Below are 15,825 nucleotides of genomic sequence, written 5' to 3' on the forward strand. Positions count from 1 at the left end.
CACCATGAGTATTATGGGTAAGCCATAAAACAAGGTCAGCTTGACTAAAGTGTAAACAAGCCTTGATGAGGAGCAAAGTCTTCTTTTAAAAACGGTACAATCATTAGTGTCGCATTTCTAGAAAAGTCGTGTACACGCATAATCGAACAAATATATATTACTTAGTGATGTAGGATTTGAAAACAAAATACTCTGAATAATAAAGAATAAAGTACTGTTAAGTGCACAATACTTACTGAGAGCTGTGAGCGCTTCAGGTTTGTAGTATTATTAAATGGCTGTGTTTCTTTTCAAACTTAAAATCAAATCGTTTTATTATTGTCCGTGTGAATTTACACGTGTGACCAAAGTAAGAAAATTATTCACTCAAGTGAAAGTTGTAAAAGTTTCAACTTCAAATTCTTCCATAGAAACGTATAAATTCTTAAACTTACTTAACTTTACTTGATTACTTGATTTTAGTTAGTGATGGTAAATTATCTGTTTTGTTTTTTTAAACAAGAAATGTGGGGAAACATTAGCTAAGGCTAACTAAGGCTAACTAAGGCTAACCAAGGCTAACATGCCTAAGCCTATTCCTAATCTCTCAATTGTTAGCTAGCATGATTATAACTCTGACCATACAAGCTAGTTGAATGCTAATTGCTGGCTGCCACAATATATCAGAATCTGTTTGGATAAATACATAGCGTACATGGAGATTCATAGATTACAGTGATGAGTGTTAGGTCTCGTTCTGTGAAGTTGAATAGGAATTATTAAATATTTGACTTATATATGTACATGTCACATTAAATAAAATCATTTTTTTTCTGTGGTGTGTTTCGTAAAGTTGTGTCTACTTTTCCCGGACAATACTGGATGCTTCACTTTAGGCCTAAATTATATAAAATCTGCGTTTTTGAGATTTGAAGTTTTTTAAGGTTCTGATTTAGTACAATCACTCATTGTAAATGAGTAACTCAGTAAATGTACTGATGTGGTGTTTAGTGTAAATGTACTGATGTAGTGTTTATAGTGTAAAAGTACTGATGTCGTGTTTACAGTGTAAATGTACTGATGTGGTGTTTATAGTATAACTGTACTGATGTGGTGTTTACAGTGTAAATGTACTGATGTGGTGTTTAGTGTAAATGTACTGATGTGGTGTTTATAGTGTAAAAGTACTGATGTCGTGTTTACAGTGTAAATGTACTGATGTGGTGTTTATAGAGGAAATGTACTGATGTGGTGTTTACAGTGTAAATGTACTGATGTAGTGTTTATAGAGGAAATGTACTGATGTAGTGTTTATAGTGTAACTGTACTGATGTGGTGTTTATAGTGTAAATGTACTGATGTGGTGTTTATAATGTAAATGTACTGCTGTGGTGTTTATAGAGGAAATGTACTGATGTAGTGTTTATAGAGGAAATGTACTGATGTGGTGTTTATAGTGTAGCTGTACTGATGTAATGTTTATAGAGGAAATGTACTGCTGTAGTGTTTATAGAGGAAATGTACTGATGTGGTGTTTATAGAGGAAATGTACCGCTGTGAGCAGGTTAGTCATAAGTTACTATGGTGAACACCGGTAAAAGCAGAGCCACTTTCAAGGTACCTAAAACCAAGGGTTGGCACAAACTAAACTGAAACTTACCTGGATAACCACCTAAACTGGCTTCATGGTACAGGCCCCTGATGTAGTGTTTATAGTTGAAATGTACTGATGTAGTGTTTATAGTGGGAAAAAAATGATGTAGTGTTTATGGTGTAAATGTAGTAAGTATACAGTAAAACTATTTGGTGAAAGAAAAACTCAAGTAAAATACAGATACTTGAGAATCAGACTTAAGTACAGTAAGAGAGTAATTATACTTTGCTACATCACACCTCAGATCTCGGTCACATTGGGCTTATTTGCTGTATAAACAAAGGAATGACGTAAAGGTGGAATGGTATGATAATTTCAAGCGAACAATTCATTATAACGTCCAGAAGCAAGGATACATTCCTTAAGCAATGTACTCATTCCCTAAACGTCCCCTGACAAAAAAAAACTTCATCACGTCAACGATTATTCATTTTTCTCTGTTAAACAACAACGTGTGTTTATTGTTAGTCTTAGATCGCATGGAACGTCTACTATATAAGTCCCTGTGTGTGATCTGTTACTATAGAAATGATAATGTATTAGAAGAAGTGCGTTAATATAAACCTATCGCTCGTGTAACGGCCGGAACTGCATTCCGAGCCGTGCTGTTTTACAAAAAACTAATCACTCTATTAGCAAAACCCGGTTCGAATACACTTACACTCTCCAAAACTATCGGAACGGCAAGGCCGGTTCATTTGTTTGTGCTGTACACCATAGACATTTGGGTTTGAGATCAAAAGATCTGATATATGAAACAAGAGTTTAGGATTTCAGCTTATATTTCCTGGCGTTACACAACATAAAACATAGAACCTTTTGTATAAGATCACCCAATTTTTAGGCGAGCAAAAGTATAGGAACAGAAATGTCTTGAAGTAAATTAAAGTCAATAACACTTGATATATGGTTGCATATCCCTTGATTGCAATATCTGCGTCAATCCTGCAACACATTGACATCAACAAGTTGCTGGTTTCTTCTTTTGCAATGCTTTTACTGCAGCTTCTTTCTGTTGTTGTTTGTTTCAGGGGGACATTTCCCTTGTCGTTTCTCCCTCAAAATTGCTTGCTTTTCTCCCATAGACAGCTCTCTGATTTTCATGTTGGTTTATCCTTTTTAACAACAAACGCAGTCTTCACAGGTGAAACTGAAAGTTAAAACCAAGAGCAAATGTTCAGAGCTATTCATTGTTTAAACAATCAATCTAACAGGACACACCTGGGTAACAAGAAACACCTGTCAGTCGCGTGTTCCAATATTTTTGTTCGCCTACAAATTGGGTGGTCTGATACAAGCTGTGCTATGTTCTATGTCATTCAACACATCTACATATAAATACCAGAAAATAAAAGCTGAAATTCTAAACTCTCTTCTCATCTTCATCGTTTGATCTCAAACCCAAATGTCTTCAGTCTACTGCAAAAAAGAAACCAACGAACTGACGTTGCCATTCCAATAGTTTTGGAGGGGGTGGTATCTCCGATTTCCACCTGGTTTGCTTGTTCTTTAACAGTATATCCATATTTAAAGGGATGTGCCGCACCCGGAAAATTCTTCTGTATGGTGTCATTATTTGTAATGAAATAGTGCAACATTAACGTCATAAATATTTCAGATATCCTTATTACTGTCATAGCAGCACACAGTCCCCGCCCCTATAATGAATGAATAAAAAGCATTGGTGGACTATCAGGGAAAGATGAACCACAGAATAGGATGTAAGATATTGTGTGTGTGTGTGTGTGTGTGTGTGTGTGTGTGTGCATCAGACACTTGAGGTTTTGTCAGACACTGCATTATTTAAAGCTTGAAACTGGAAAATCAGGTTGAACTCCAGCCTTAAATGTACTATTTAAAACACACACTCACATTAGTGTCACTTGATTACAGCAAGCCAGGAAATATGTCTGATGGTGCAGCATAACCTGTTGAGTCAAGGTCATCTGATGATTTGTGTGTGTGTCTGTCTCTGTGTGTATTTGTGAACATGTATGTGTCTTTATTTGTGTATTTGTCTGTGTGTCATTGTGGGTGAATGTGTTTGTGTCTCTGTGTGAACTTGAATATGTGTGTATATGTGTGTGTCTTTTTCTGTGGATTTGTCTGAGTGTCACTGTGTGCGCGTGTGTGTCTGTGTGTGTGTGTATTTGTGAATATATGTGAATATCTGTGTGTCTGTTTATGATTATATGTGTGTCCTTTTCTGTGTATTTTCTCTGTGTGTGTATATTTGTGATGATGTGTGTGTCTTTGTGTGTATTTGTGAATGTATGAATATACAGTGTGTGTGTGTATGTGTGTGTGTGAGAGAGAGAATATACAGTTTGTGTGTGTGTATGTGTGTGTATGTGTCTGTGTAATTGGGAATGTGTGAATATACAGTATGTGTGTGTGTGTGTGTGTGTGTGTGTGTGTGTGCACGTCTCTGTGTGTATTTATGTATATATATATGGTATATATTTGAATATCTGTGTGTCTATTTGTGATTATGTGTGTCCTTTTCTGTGCCTTTGTGTGTGTGTGTGAGTGTGAATATACAGTGTGTCTGTGAATATACTGTGTGAATATGCAGTGTGTGTGTGTGTGTGATCAGCAGTGAGAAAACACAGTGTGTTTTATATTGTTGCAGTTCAGAGACCCAGTGTGTTCTTTCTGTTTTCTTTGATACATCTTAAATTCAACACACACACACACACACACACACACACACACACACACACACACACACACACACACACACAAGATTGACAAGAGAAAGCAACTTAACAGTAAAGAAATCATAACGAATTAAATGACATTATAAATAACAGATTGATTAAATGCAGTGCAATAGGATTGAAACTTTTTTTAGGTGAAAAGTCGGGCTTTCTGTCCTCCTCACTTATGAAACAGCTGCTCTGCTCTGACTGGGACAGCATGTGTGAATCCTTCAGGTCATGTGGGGACACATTATTAGAAAATCTCACTTTGGGGTTTGGGTTTGAGATAGTACAGTGAAATGGGGCCCTGAAGAGATCTGAATTTGACTCAAACCCTGATGTGTTTTTCCCTTTCAGAAAGGTTCTCAATGCAGGTTCTTTATGTAACAGTCAGCGGTAAAGCTGTAAAGTCTTGAGGACGGAGGGATAACATCATGAGCGATAAAAAAAAAAAGAAGATGAAATTTCTGCGAGGGAATGACTGTTTTTGTCTGCTATAACGTAACTTGTTTCATTCACTAACAAATACAAAATTGTTACCGTTGGAAACAGCGATTGTTGTGGTATAAGAGGAAATGCTTCAAGGCATACTCTTAATGGAAAATAATCAACTTCACGGTGGTAACATTTACTTCACCTCATGTCGGGCCACATCACACCACCCTGTTGATGATTATTTTCCTATAACAGCACACTACAATGTCTTTTCTTACATATTTAAAGGTGTATTTATTATTTTAATGATCAAAAATGTCGTTCCTTAACTTCTTATATCCGATAAATATATCAATTGAGCCAAAGGGCAGAGCTGTAGAACTGCAGAAATGTGATAAGTTCTGGAGATTTGGACCAACAAACTTAAAGAGTAAATAAACTCTGAATATGATGCACAGAATGTTTTAACCTACCTAATTTTAGAATTATCTAACCATTTATTGAGCATTGTGTGTGTGTGTGTGTGTGTGTGTTTATGTCTATTTGTGATTATGTTGTTGACCTTTTTTCGTAATATTTCTGACCAACGAATGGAAGAGATTTATGAGAAATTTGCGTTTCAGCCATTCAGCTGTTAATGGTTCATTTAGTTATGTGTGAAACCAAATCAAAGTGCAAATTCAAACAAAACGAAACAATAAACAAACTGAAAGGAGTACTGAAACATTGAAATGTGAAATATTTGGAATATTCCACAAGTAACATGTTCAACAGGAAGTTGATTCTCTCATCCTTTTCCTTATTTTCAGTGATCTTGTGGTATTGACGACCATGTTACACAAATTATAGAAAGTAAATTATGAATTAAGGGAAATTACGTATAAAGGTAAGTTTCTAGATACACGCACAGCTCAGCCAGAGTTTCTTTTAGGCACATTTAGTTGTGTGTGAAATCAAACGATTGATATTTGATTCCGACTCAACAAATGGACTGATAGGTGTAAAACATTCCCTAAGTGCACAAATGTGGCTGGTTTAAAATTCCACACAGTTGAAATACTGTTCTAAAGTCATAGAGGTAACATTCCCTTTAAGGACACGTTCACATGTTTACACACCAGGAGTCAATTCAAACAGTCTAAACGCTGCATATGTGGAAGTACTCTTATGCTAACAGATGGATGTGGTGGTTTGCAAATTTGCCACTAATCTGAATCATGCTGATATTGCACAATTGTGGTGAGCAAGCTGCAACACTGATCATCTGTCAGCTGCGTGAACCCACCACAGTTAAGTTCTACGTAAATGGGTTATATTTATGCAGTTTTTCATTCGAATGTAGCCAAATGATCATATACCCTGCAAAAAGAAAATGATCTCTTAGCAAGTAAAACTATCTTGAATATACGCAAATTCAACTTACAGTTATCTGTATTAGACTGTTTTTAAACAAATACAAGAATATTAAGCCTATTTCTAAATATATTTACTCATTTTAAGCTTGAAGCTTTCTGTATGGTATTGGCGAATAGAAAAAAAAACTAAATTATCTGTCAAAATATTGTAATAAATAAATAAAATTCAAGAGTTTAAGCTTGAAATTAGTAACTATGTCTACAAATAGGCTTAATATTCTTATACTTGGTATATAATAATCTCATAATGAGAAATATTAACTAACTTTTACTTTATTTAAGATATCGTCACTTTTTTTTTGCAGTGTATCTCAAGTATAGCAGGTGAAACCTTTGGGATGCTATTTGTGTCCTGCAGATATAACTTTATATGTAAAGTAAAGATAAAAGTTATTTACATAAACATAGGTAAGTTTTCCTTCACAACGACCTCCGTGCGTGTTTCAGATAAACAACTTAACGAAAATCGACTATTAGGTTATGAAAGATTTATATTTTACTTAATTAACATTCACTCAAACCTGTTACCTGAACACATTCACATTCACCTCTAGGAAATAGTTGGAACATTCCAGAAGGCACACTTTCAAAAGGAAGTTACATCGTACAAATTTCCTGAAGATCACGTGAAGAAGAAAAGAAAATTCTTTTGTTCTTCAGTATTTATTTTCAGTAATATTGTGGTACTCTCAAACGAGGTTGCTTTGTAAGTGTAACCCTGTTACACAAATTATAGACTGGAAGTAAATGATTAAAGTTAGTAATTGTTTTTTTTTTAATGTAACTCATTAGAATGTCCATGTATCTTTAGCATACTGCCGATTGTAGTCAACTACACTTTGCGGATGTGCTAATTCTATGGGAAAAATAACAAACAGACAAACAAACCAATAAAAAACTAATTGTAAAATATTGAAAATTGTAAATTAATAAAGTTTTTTTTTTTTTTTTTTTTTTTTTTTTTAAGTTACATGGACTTACTGAGGGAACAGGACATCTGGGCCACATAAAAATTGTGAAGCTACAAAAGGCTCAAGAACTGAGTAGAAGTGTGTAGCACACACTGTGAGACGAGCGCCAGAAACGTATACGTTTGTGGAATAAATCCAGGAAGTACACCTAAATACGTCTAATAAACTTAGTACAATATTAATGTACCAATTTTATCATAAGTAAGACAAAGAAGAGAAAACAGTGTGTGTGTGTGTGTGTGTGTGTGTGTGTGTGTGTGTATGTACCCAGAATTTAACCTCAAACAGCTCCTCCCCTAATAACTCACCACCAATCACACTATAGAGAGGAGGGGTCTACTTTACACACACACACACACACACACACACACACACACACACACACACACACACACACACCTCTCTGGTCCAGAGGAAGAATACAGTCATTGTGAAGAGAGAGTGCAGGTATGTAGTGTGTGTGTCAGTGAAAGAGAGAGAGAGAGAGAGAGAGAGAGAGAGAGAGAGAGAGAGAGAGAAACGGTGATGGGAAGAAAAGCAGAAGGGAAAGAGGAGAGATCCTGTTTCTGTCTTGCTGTCTCTCACAAAAATGCACACACACACACACACACACAGCCGTCCAGATGTCTGTCAGGGTTAAAGTCATGCTGGGGAGGTCACATGATCAATCATATGACTAAAATACTTGAGACGGAAAAGTGACCTCAGTGTTTCTCTGTCCCTTTGTATTGTGTGTATGTGTGTGTGTGTGTGTGTGTGTGTGTGTGTGTGTGTGTGTGTGCTAGGGCACATATGTTTGTGCATTTGTCACAAGAAGTAAATAAAACAACTTGGACCTAAACTTGCGTCCCGTAACAGCGGCCCGATCAGATTGAAGGGTGCCATTTTTTGTAGATTTTGTTTGAGAACATTTTAAATGTAACACACACACACACACACACACACACACACACACACACACACACATGCATACACACATAGACACACACAAAACTCTATCACTACACAAACAATAGGAAAATCACATGAAAATGCTGACTTCTGAGAACTGATAAGCATCAAAATAGAGACAGTAGAAACAGGTTTGGTCTCAGCCAATCAGATCACACTCCCACATTCACTCTCTCTCTCTCTCTCTCTCTCTCTCTCTCTCTCACACACACACACACACACACACACACACACATACCCTGTTCCTTCAAGTTGTTATGAAACAAACATCCGTGCACATTTTTAAATGCACTATTTACACTAAAGACACTGACTCCTACAGTCACCTGATCACACACACACCCCTCGGAGCGAACCATCCAAAACACACTTATTCACTTTCCACAAGTTTTCTAAAACTACAACCCCCATAATGCTTAGCAGCAGGATGCTGCCTCTTGGTTATAACCTTTGACCTCTACCCAACAGCACGAACTTACTCAAATATACTCTCTCTCTCTCTCTCACACACACACACACACACACACACACACACACACACACACAGCAGGACTGAAACTCAAACACTTGCTCGACAGTATATTTTCCTTGTTTGAACAATAAGTAAGGAATAAAACACTCAGGGACATGCTGTTATGAGAAAACGATCACTTAATTTATTAAAGAACGGGACGTTCCATTTCCGAGAGCATAACGTTACAAAGCTCTGACACTGGAGACTCCTGGGGCTGGTATAGGTTGGAGACACCCCGGATGGGGGTGCTAACCCATGGGCACAATCACACACTATGAAACACCAATCAGCCCAAAACACCTGTCTTTGGACTGGGGAGGAAACCAGAGTACACAGAGGAAACCCCCGAAGCGCTGGGGAGAACTCCATGCGCACAAGGCACAGGCAGGATTCGACCCCTGACCCTGTAGGTGCGAGGCAAACGTCCTAACCACTAAGCCACCGTACCCTGTTACTATAGAAACGATAACATATTAGAGCGAATTACAGCATTAACACAAATAGTTTTGTCAGAGCTGCTGTCAGAGAAAAATGACACCACACTTTCCGACCAATCAGATTGGAGAATTCGACAGCACAGCGTTGTGGTATAAAGGTGAGGATGTACTGCTACAATGATAAAGCGTTTGAAGAAATTTGTACGCTGTGCCACATTTATAGTGGAATCAGTTACAGGTGGGTCTTACGTCATGTGGATGCACATACGAAGGCTACGTTTTATATATACATACATATACATACAGTAAAGTAGATGCACAGACACATTCTTTTTGGACTGTCCTTTTTTGGACTGTATATATATATATATATATATATATATATATATATATATATATATATATATATATATATATGGGGGAAAAAACTAATGAAAAGTCCAAGGTCACACTTGTCTGATCAGGGCTCGTTCCATCTCTCCTTCTTTCATTCTGTCGTTTTTTCTTCTTTTCTCGATTGAGCCATCTCAGTGTGTGAAACCCAACTCTTTCACACACATTAAATTACAGCACACCCCCTGAGTGCAGTTTCACAATACACAACTCTCTCTCTCTCTCACACACACACACACACACACACACACACAGAGAAACTTTCAACCCAGTTTTCACAATATTGAGGGACTCATACTTTAAAACTGAAAGACAGTAAGAAAGTGAGAGAGAGAGAGAGAGAGAGAGAGAGAGAGAGAGAGAGAGAGAGGTCATTTTGTAACTATCATAATAAATAAGGTCAAAAGACTCATCAGGGCTTCGGCACCATCTGCACGGAAAAGAAAAAAACATGAGAAAGAAAAGCAGGTGGCTAAAGAGAGAGAGAGGGACAGAGAGAGAGAGCGAGAGAGAAACCAGAGTGAAGAAGATTAGGAAAAAGAGAAGGTGAGTGTCGCACCTGCAACGTTCAGTAGCTGTCAAAGTCGACGTCTCGTTCAGCAGCGGCGTAATCCAGCCGTTTTCATCATCCCCCTCTCTTCTCAGTCGTGTGACAAACCGAGCTCCGATGACAGGAGAGGTTTATTGTTTATTTTTTTTTCAAAATCACGTACGTCTCTTTTCCTTCTTCTTCTTCTTTTTTTGTGTTTTGATTTCTGTCTCTTGAACTCTTTCGCTTCCCCGTCTGTGCTGACGCTCCTTCTCGCACTTCTCTCCTCTGACAAGAATGGAAGGAGGGGGAGAGAGAGAGAGAGAGAGAGAGAGAGGGAGGACAAGAGAGACTGGGTGGAGGACTAGAGAGAGAGAGAGAGAGAGAGAGAGAGAGAGAGTAATTAGCACTAGTCTCAGTACCTGCCTCTCACTGACATAATCTGCACATTCCTCTCGTCTGATTAAGAAACAAAAAAAACAATAAAAGAGGAATGAAGAAGGAATATTAGTGGAGGAAAGAAGTTCTAGAAAAATAAATAAATAAATAAATAAATTCTTGCAAAAAAAAGAGAAAAGAATGAATAATAATAAAAAAGACTAAGTGTATGGAAGAGTTGTCTGTGTGCGTGCGTGCGTGTACGTGTGTGTGTGTGTGTGTGTGTACAAGCCTGAAACATACAGTACCAGGAAATGTTTAGTTTCATGTCATTTTGGTTGGGTTGGTCGGTACAACTAATTCCTTTTGTGTGTGTGTGTGTGTGTATGTGTGTGTGTGTGTGTGTGTTGCTCAGAAACTCACCAAACCAGAATGCTTCCAGGTACTTGCACTGGAAACACTATCCTCGCTCAGCCTGGACAACAGCCAAAACGGCATTCCACACACACACACACACACACACACACACACACACACACACACACACACACACGGTTAAGTGAAAGCACTAATTTCAGACTATTCATGACAAAATCATGCTTTTACACTGAAACATTAATAATATTGGTACTTACTATATATATATATATATATATATATATATATATATATATATATATATATATATATATATATATATATATAAAATAAGAAAGTTTGTGAACCCTTTAGAATTTTCTACATTTCTGCATAAATATGACCTAAAACATCATCAGATTTTCACACAAGTCCTAGAAGTAGATAAAGAGACAATTAAACAAATGAGACAAAAATATTGTACTTGGTCATTTATTCATTCAGGAAAATGATCCAGTGTTATATATCTGTGAGTGACTAAAGTATGTGAAGTTCTAGGATTAGCAGTAAATTTGAAGGTGAAATTAGAGTCTGGTGTTTTCCATCAATGGGATGACGATCAGGTGTGAGTGAGCGCACTGTTTTTTTTAAAGAACACGGATCTATCAGAGTCTGATCTTCACAACACATGCTTACGGAAGTGTCTGATGTCACAAACAAATGAGATTTCTGAGGACCTCATTGATGCTCATCAGGCTGGAAAAGGTTACAGAACCATCTCTAAAGGGTTTGGACTCCACCAATGTACACTCTGATAGATTGTGTACACATGGAGGAAATTCAAGACCGTTGTTACCCTCACAGGAGTGAAGACCAACAAAGATCACTCCAAGAGCAAGACGTGTAATAGTCCACGAGGTCACAAAGGAACCCAGGGTAACTTCTAAACAACTGAAGTCTCTCTCACATTGGCTAATGTTAATGTTTATGAGTCCACCATCAGGAGAACACTGAACAACAACGGTGTACATGGCAGGGTTGTAAGGAGAAAGTCACTGCTCTCCAAAAAGAACATTGCTGCTCGTCTGTAGTTTGCTAAAGATCACGTGGACAAGCCAAAAGGCTGCTGGAACAATGTTTTATGGATGGATGAGACCAAAATAGAATTTTTTGGTTTAAATGAGAAGCATTATGTTTGGAGAAAGGAAAACACTGCGTTCCAGCATAAGATCCTTATACAATCTGTGAAACATGCTGGTGGTAGTTTCATGATTTGGACCTGTTCTGCTGCATCTGGGCCAGGACAGTTTCCTATAATTGATGGAACAATGAATTCTGAATTATACCATCGAGTTCTAAAGGAAAATATCAGGACATCTGTCTGTGAACCGAATCTGAAGAGAAAGTGGGTCATGCAGCAAGACAACGATCCTAAACACACGAGTCGTTCTACCAAAGAATGCTTAAAGAAGAATAAAGTTCATGTTTTGTAATGGCCGAGTCAAAGTCCTGACCTTAATCCAATAGAGATGTTGTGGAAGGACCTGAAGCGAGCAGTTCATGTGAGGAAACACACCAACATCCCAGAGCTGAAGCTGTTCTGTACTGAGGAACGGGATAAAACTCCTCCAAGACGATGTGCAGGACTGATCAACAGTTACTGCAAACATTTAGCTCAAGGGGGTCACACCATATACTGAAAGCAAAGGTTCACATACTTTTCACATATCTCTCACAGATCTGTAATATTAGATCATTTTCCTCAATAAATAAATGACCAAGTACAATATTTTTGTCTCATTTGTTTAACTGTCTCTTTATCTACTGTTAGGACTTGTGTGAAAATCTGATGATGTTTTAGGTTGTATTTATGTAGAAATATAGACCATTTTTAACAAACCTTCAAGCACCGCTGTACACACACACACACACACACACACACACACACACACACACACACACACACACACACACTTACTTCTTCTCTCACAAACTTGGTGTTTCTGAAGTAGGAAGTAAAAATTGAGTCATCCCAACCTCAAAATAACAGTTTTACCCAGTTCACCCTGACCTTCATAAAGTGTGTGTGTGTGTGTGTGTGTTGCGTCTTGTGAAAGTCAGTACTCCAAAAGTAACACTTACAATTAATTCCACTATGACACTATGATAAGTAACCTCAGATAACAATACAGTATTACGATTTTTAAACATTGTGCAGCTTTCAGATATTTCTTGCTGTTTGTTTCGGACTAAATATTTGACATTGTTTATATTTGTACGTATTTCAACACACGCAGCCTACTGTAGAATCAGTGCACTGCATATCAAGAGCAAACCATCACTAAGTAAGGAATAAAACACTCGAGTGTGTGTGTGTGTGTGTGTGTGTGTGTGTGTTATAGGAAAATAAATAACGACTGACCTGACTGTTCCTACCCTGAAGTCGATAATTTTCCAATAACTTGAAGTACATCCCAAAGTGCATTATGCCTCTTATACACAGTGAACCAGTACAACCATTATAACATTACAATGAACGACACGTCATAATTTTCCCATTTATAGTTCCATTTAACTCTTTTTAACAGAGGCAAAAAAATGTAATTTGTGCCTGTTTTGGTGGTGTCTCAGTACCAGTGTTATTTGTGGAGAGCTGTGAATTGTTTGGCCAGCAGGGGGCTCACACTCCTCCGCCTTTCCCATCGCCCTGCTCACCTGCAGCTAAACACAGGCCCTGTTTACATGAGTGCGCTTTTGTTTTAAAACGCATAACTGTTGCTACGGTTACGCCTGTCATCTGCACTACTCCGGAGACTTTTGGAAACGCTGAAGACCCCGTTTTTGTCTGAAAACTCCAGGCTTGCGTTTCAGTGTAAACAGACCAAAACAAAGACTTTTGAAAACGAAGGCGTGGCTTTCCCACATTCGCCCTTGTTTGGATCTTCTGGATCATCGCGTATCCTTCTCTGATTCATCAAGTCCCTACTATATGACCATTACGCTACCTTGATTGTATACACAATAACACGGAGACAGAACGTCAAGCTTTGCTGGCTTTGTTGTCATTCTTAGCAGCATTCTTAGCAGTGAACGATTTAAAATGAAAACGCACTCGTGTCACAGGGCCACAGAGTCACGATACTCTACACACAGAAACTCAGTCAGTCCGTACAGGATTACAGAGTTTTGTTTTTTCTTTGTGATCACTGCAGCCAAAAACGCTCGATTCTGCTGCGGCTTTTTTCAAAACTTGCGATGCAATTTGCGGAGATTTTTTTTTGTGTGTGTGTTTTTTTTTATTGCGGAAATCTACTCGAATTGCTGAAATCGCAGTTGCACGAAATTGTTTTGCGTGCTTTTTCGCAGCGATGTTTGGTGTGATGTTCGATGCACGTGAATCAAAGACGACTTCCGCTGAATGCACGTCGTGATGATGTCACGTGACGCATCTCGGCCCGAATCTGCAGAAAACCTGCGTTAATTTTGAAAAATCGCAAGCTCCTTCGAATATTGTGGCGTTTCCTTGATTTTGCGTAAATTTCTGCGATCGCAAAATCTCAGAGGGACTGCCCAACAGTGTCCTGAATAATCTTATACTAGACTTGTAGTGATAAAATAATTCATTCGTTTATACTGATTGTAAATTTTAAGTCGATTTTCAAAGGGTTCATGTCGTAGAATGCCGCAGAAACAAGTGAGTTCCTGATATCGCTTTTGTTAGAGCAGCTAGAAACAGGCGTTCCCTCACCAGATGCTCTGTTCTCTCCTGAATCTGACTGTTATGAAACTCTGACACTGGAGACTCCTTCCATAAATGTTACATAAACGTCTTCTCGCGGAAAACTATTCAATGATTACGCATTTTTGTTTGTTTAAAACGGGTGTTAGGTTATGAAGAGCATCCCTCGTTAAAGTCTCTGTAAATAAGCTGTTACTATAGAAACGCTAACGTATTAGAGTGTGTGGAGAAAGGAGCGTTGGCTCAAATCTCAACTTTGCTAGAGAAAATCCTTAAGCGAGACCCCCAAAACCCTGAACCCTGAAGTCTTCGGCTCTGGTTTTGTTCCCCCTGAAGGAATAAGCAGATTGTGTAAACTACACAAAGCCTTGATAAGAACGTGACAAATGCCCTGTAGAAAAGATCTTTTATTCCTCTACAATACCTGCAACACACCCTAATTCTCTATTCACATTGGATATCTGTGTGGAGAAGAGAAGGAGAGAGAGAGAGAGAGAGAGAGAGAGAGAGAGAGAGAGAGAAAAGAAATGCTTCTTAAATTCTTTAAACAGGGTGTTTCCTTCTTTACGCACCGAAAAGGTAGGAAGAAAATGACATGCCTCGAGCATCTCTAATTACTGCGTCATGCTTTAGAATAGTCGTGACGCAGCAAAAAGCAAAACATAAAGAGAGAGAGAGAGTGAAAGAGAGAGACAGGCAAACAGAGAGATGGAATGAGTGTGAAAGAGACAGAAAGACAGAGGGAGAGAGAGAGAGAGGCAGACAGACAGAGAGGAAAACAGAGAGAGAGAGAGGTAGACAGACAGAGAGGAAAACAGAGAGAGAAAGAGTGAGTGTGAGAGACTGAGATAGAGAGAAAGGCAGGCAGAAAGGAAAACAGATACAGAGATAAAGAGTGAGTATGAAAGAGACAGCGAGACATAACAAGAGAAAGAGAGACAGACACAGAGAGAGACAGATGAAAAACAGAGATAGGCAAACCAATAGAGAGAGACAAACTGATAGAGAGGGAGACATATAGAGAGACGAACTGATACAGAGAGAGAAACTGATAGAGAGAGATACAAACTAATAGAGAGAGGCATATAGACAGACAGACAAACTGATAGAGAGAGAAACATAGAGAAAGACAGACGGATAGACAGAAAGGCAGACAGGCCGACAGAGAGAGACAGAGAAGACAGACATGTGTAGGCAAGAGAGATTGAGACATATAAAGAGATATTAACTGTAGATGTCGGCACTTCTGTACACAGTTCCTTTAAGGGTTCTCCCTTAGTGGTTAGCACGTTCGCCTCACACCTCCAGGGTCCGGGGTTTGAGTCCCGCTGGGGTCATGTATGTGCGGAGTTTGCGTGTTCTCCCCGTGCT

General features: G+C 38.4%; 1 protein-coding gene across 7 annotated transcripts in view; it reads right to left on the minus strand.

Annotated features, from left to right (window-relative positions):
* rbm47 (RNA binding motif protein 47) overlaps positions 1 to 10,346 on the minus strand; it is a 40,133-nt gene extending 29,787 nt beyond the window's left edge. For 2 of the 7 annotated variants that reach the window (XM_017461381.3, XM_017461376.3), the window contains exon 1: positions 10,011 to 10,340. The gene's annotated coding sequence lies outside the window, so the exon portion shown is untranslated. Of the gene's footprint in view, positions 1 to 10,010 lie in introns of all 7 variants that reach the window. The other 5 variants (XM_017461384.3, XM_017461383.3, XM_017461387.3 and 2 more) reach the window with 3 other exon arrangements.
* Positions 10,347 to 15,825: the final 5,479 nt, after the last annotated feature.

This window comes from Ictalurus punctatus, chromosome 29 (genome assembly GCF_001660625.3).
Source record: "Ictalurus punctatus breed USDA103 chromosome 29, Coco_2.0, whole genome shotgun sequence".
Classification (NCBI taxonomy): Eukaryota; Metazoa; Chordata; class Actinopteri; order Siluriformes; family Ictaluridae; genus Ictalurus; species Ictalurus punctatus.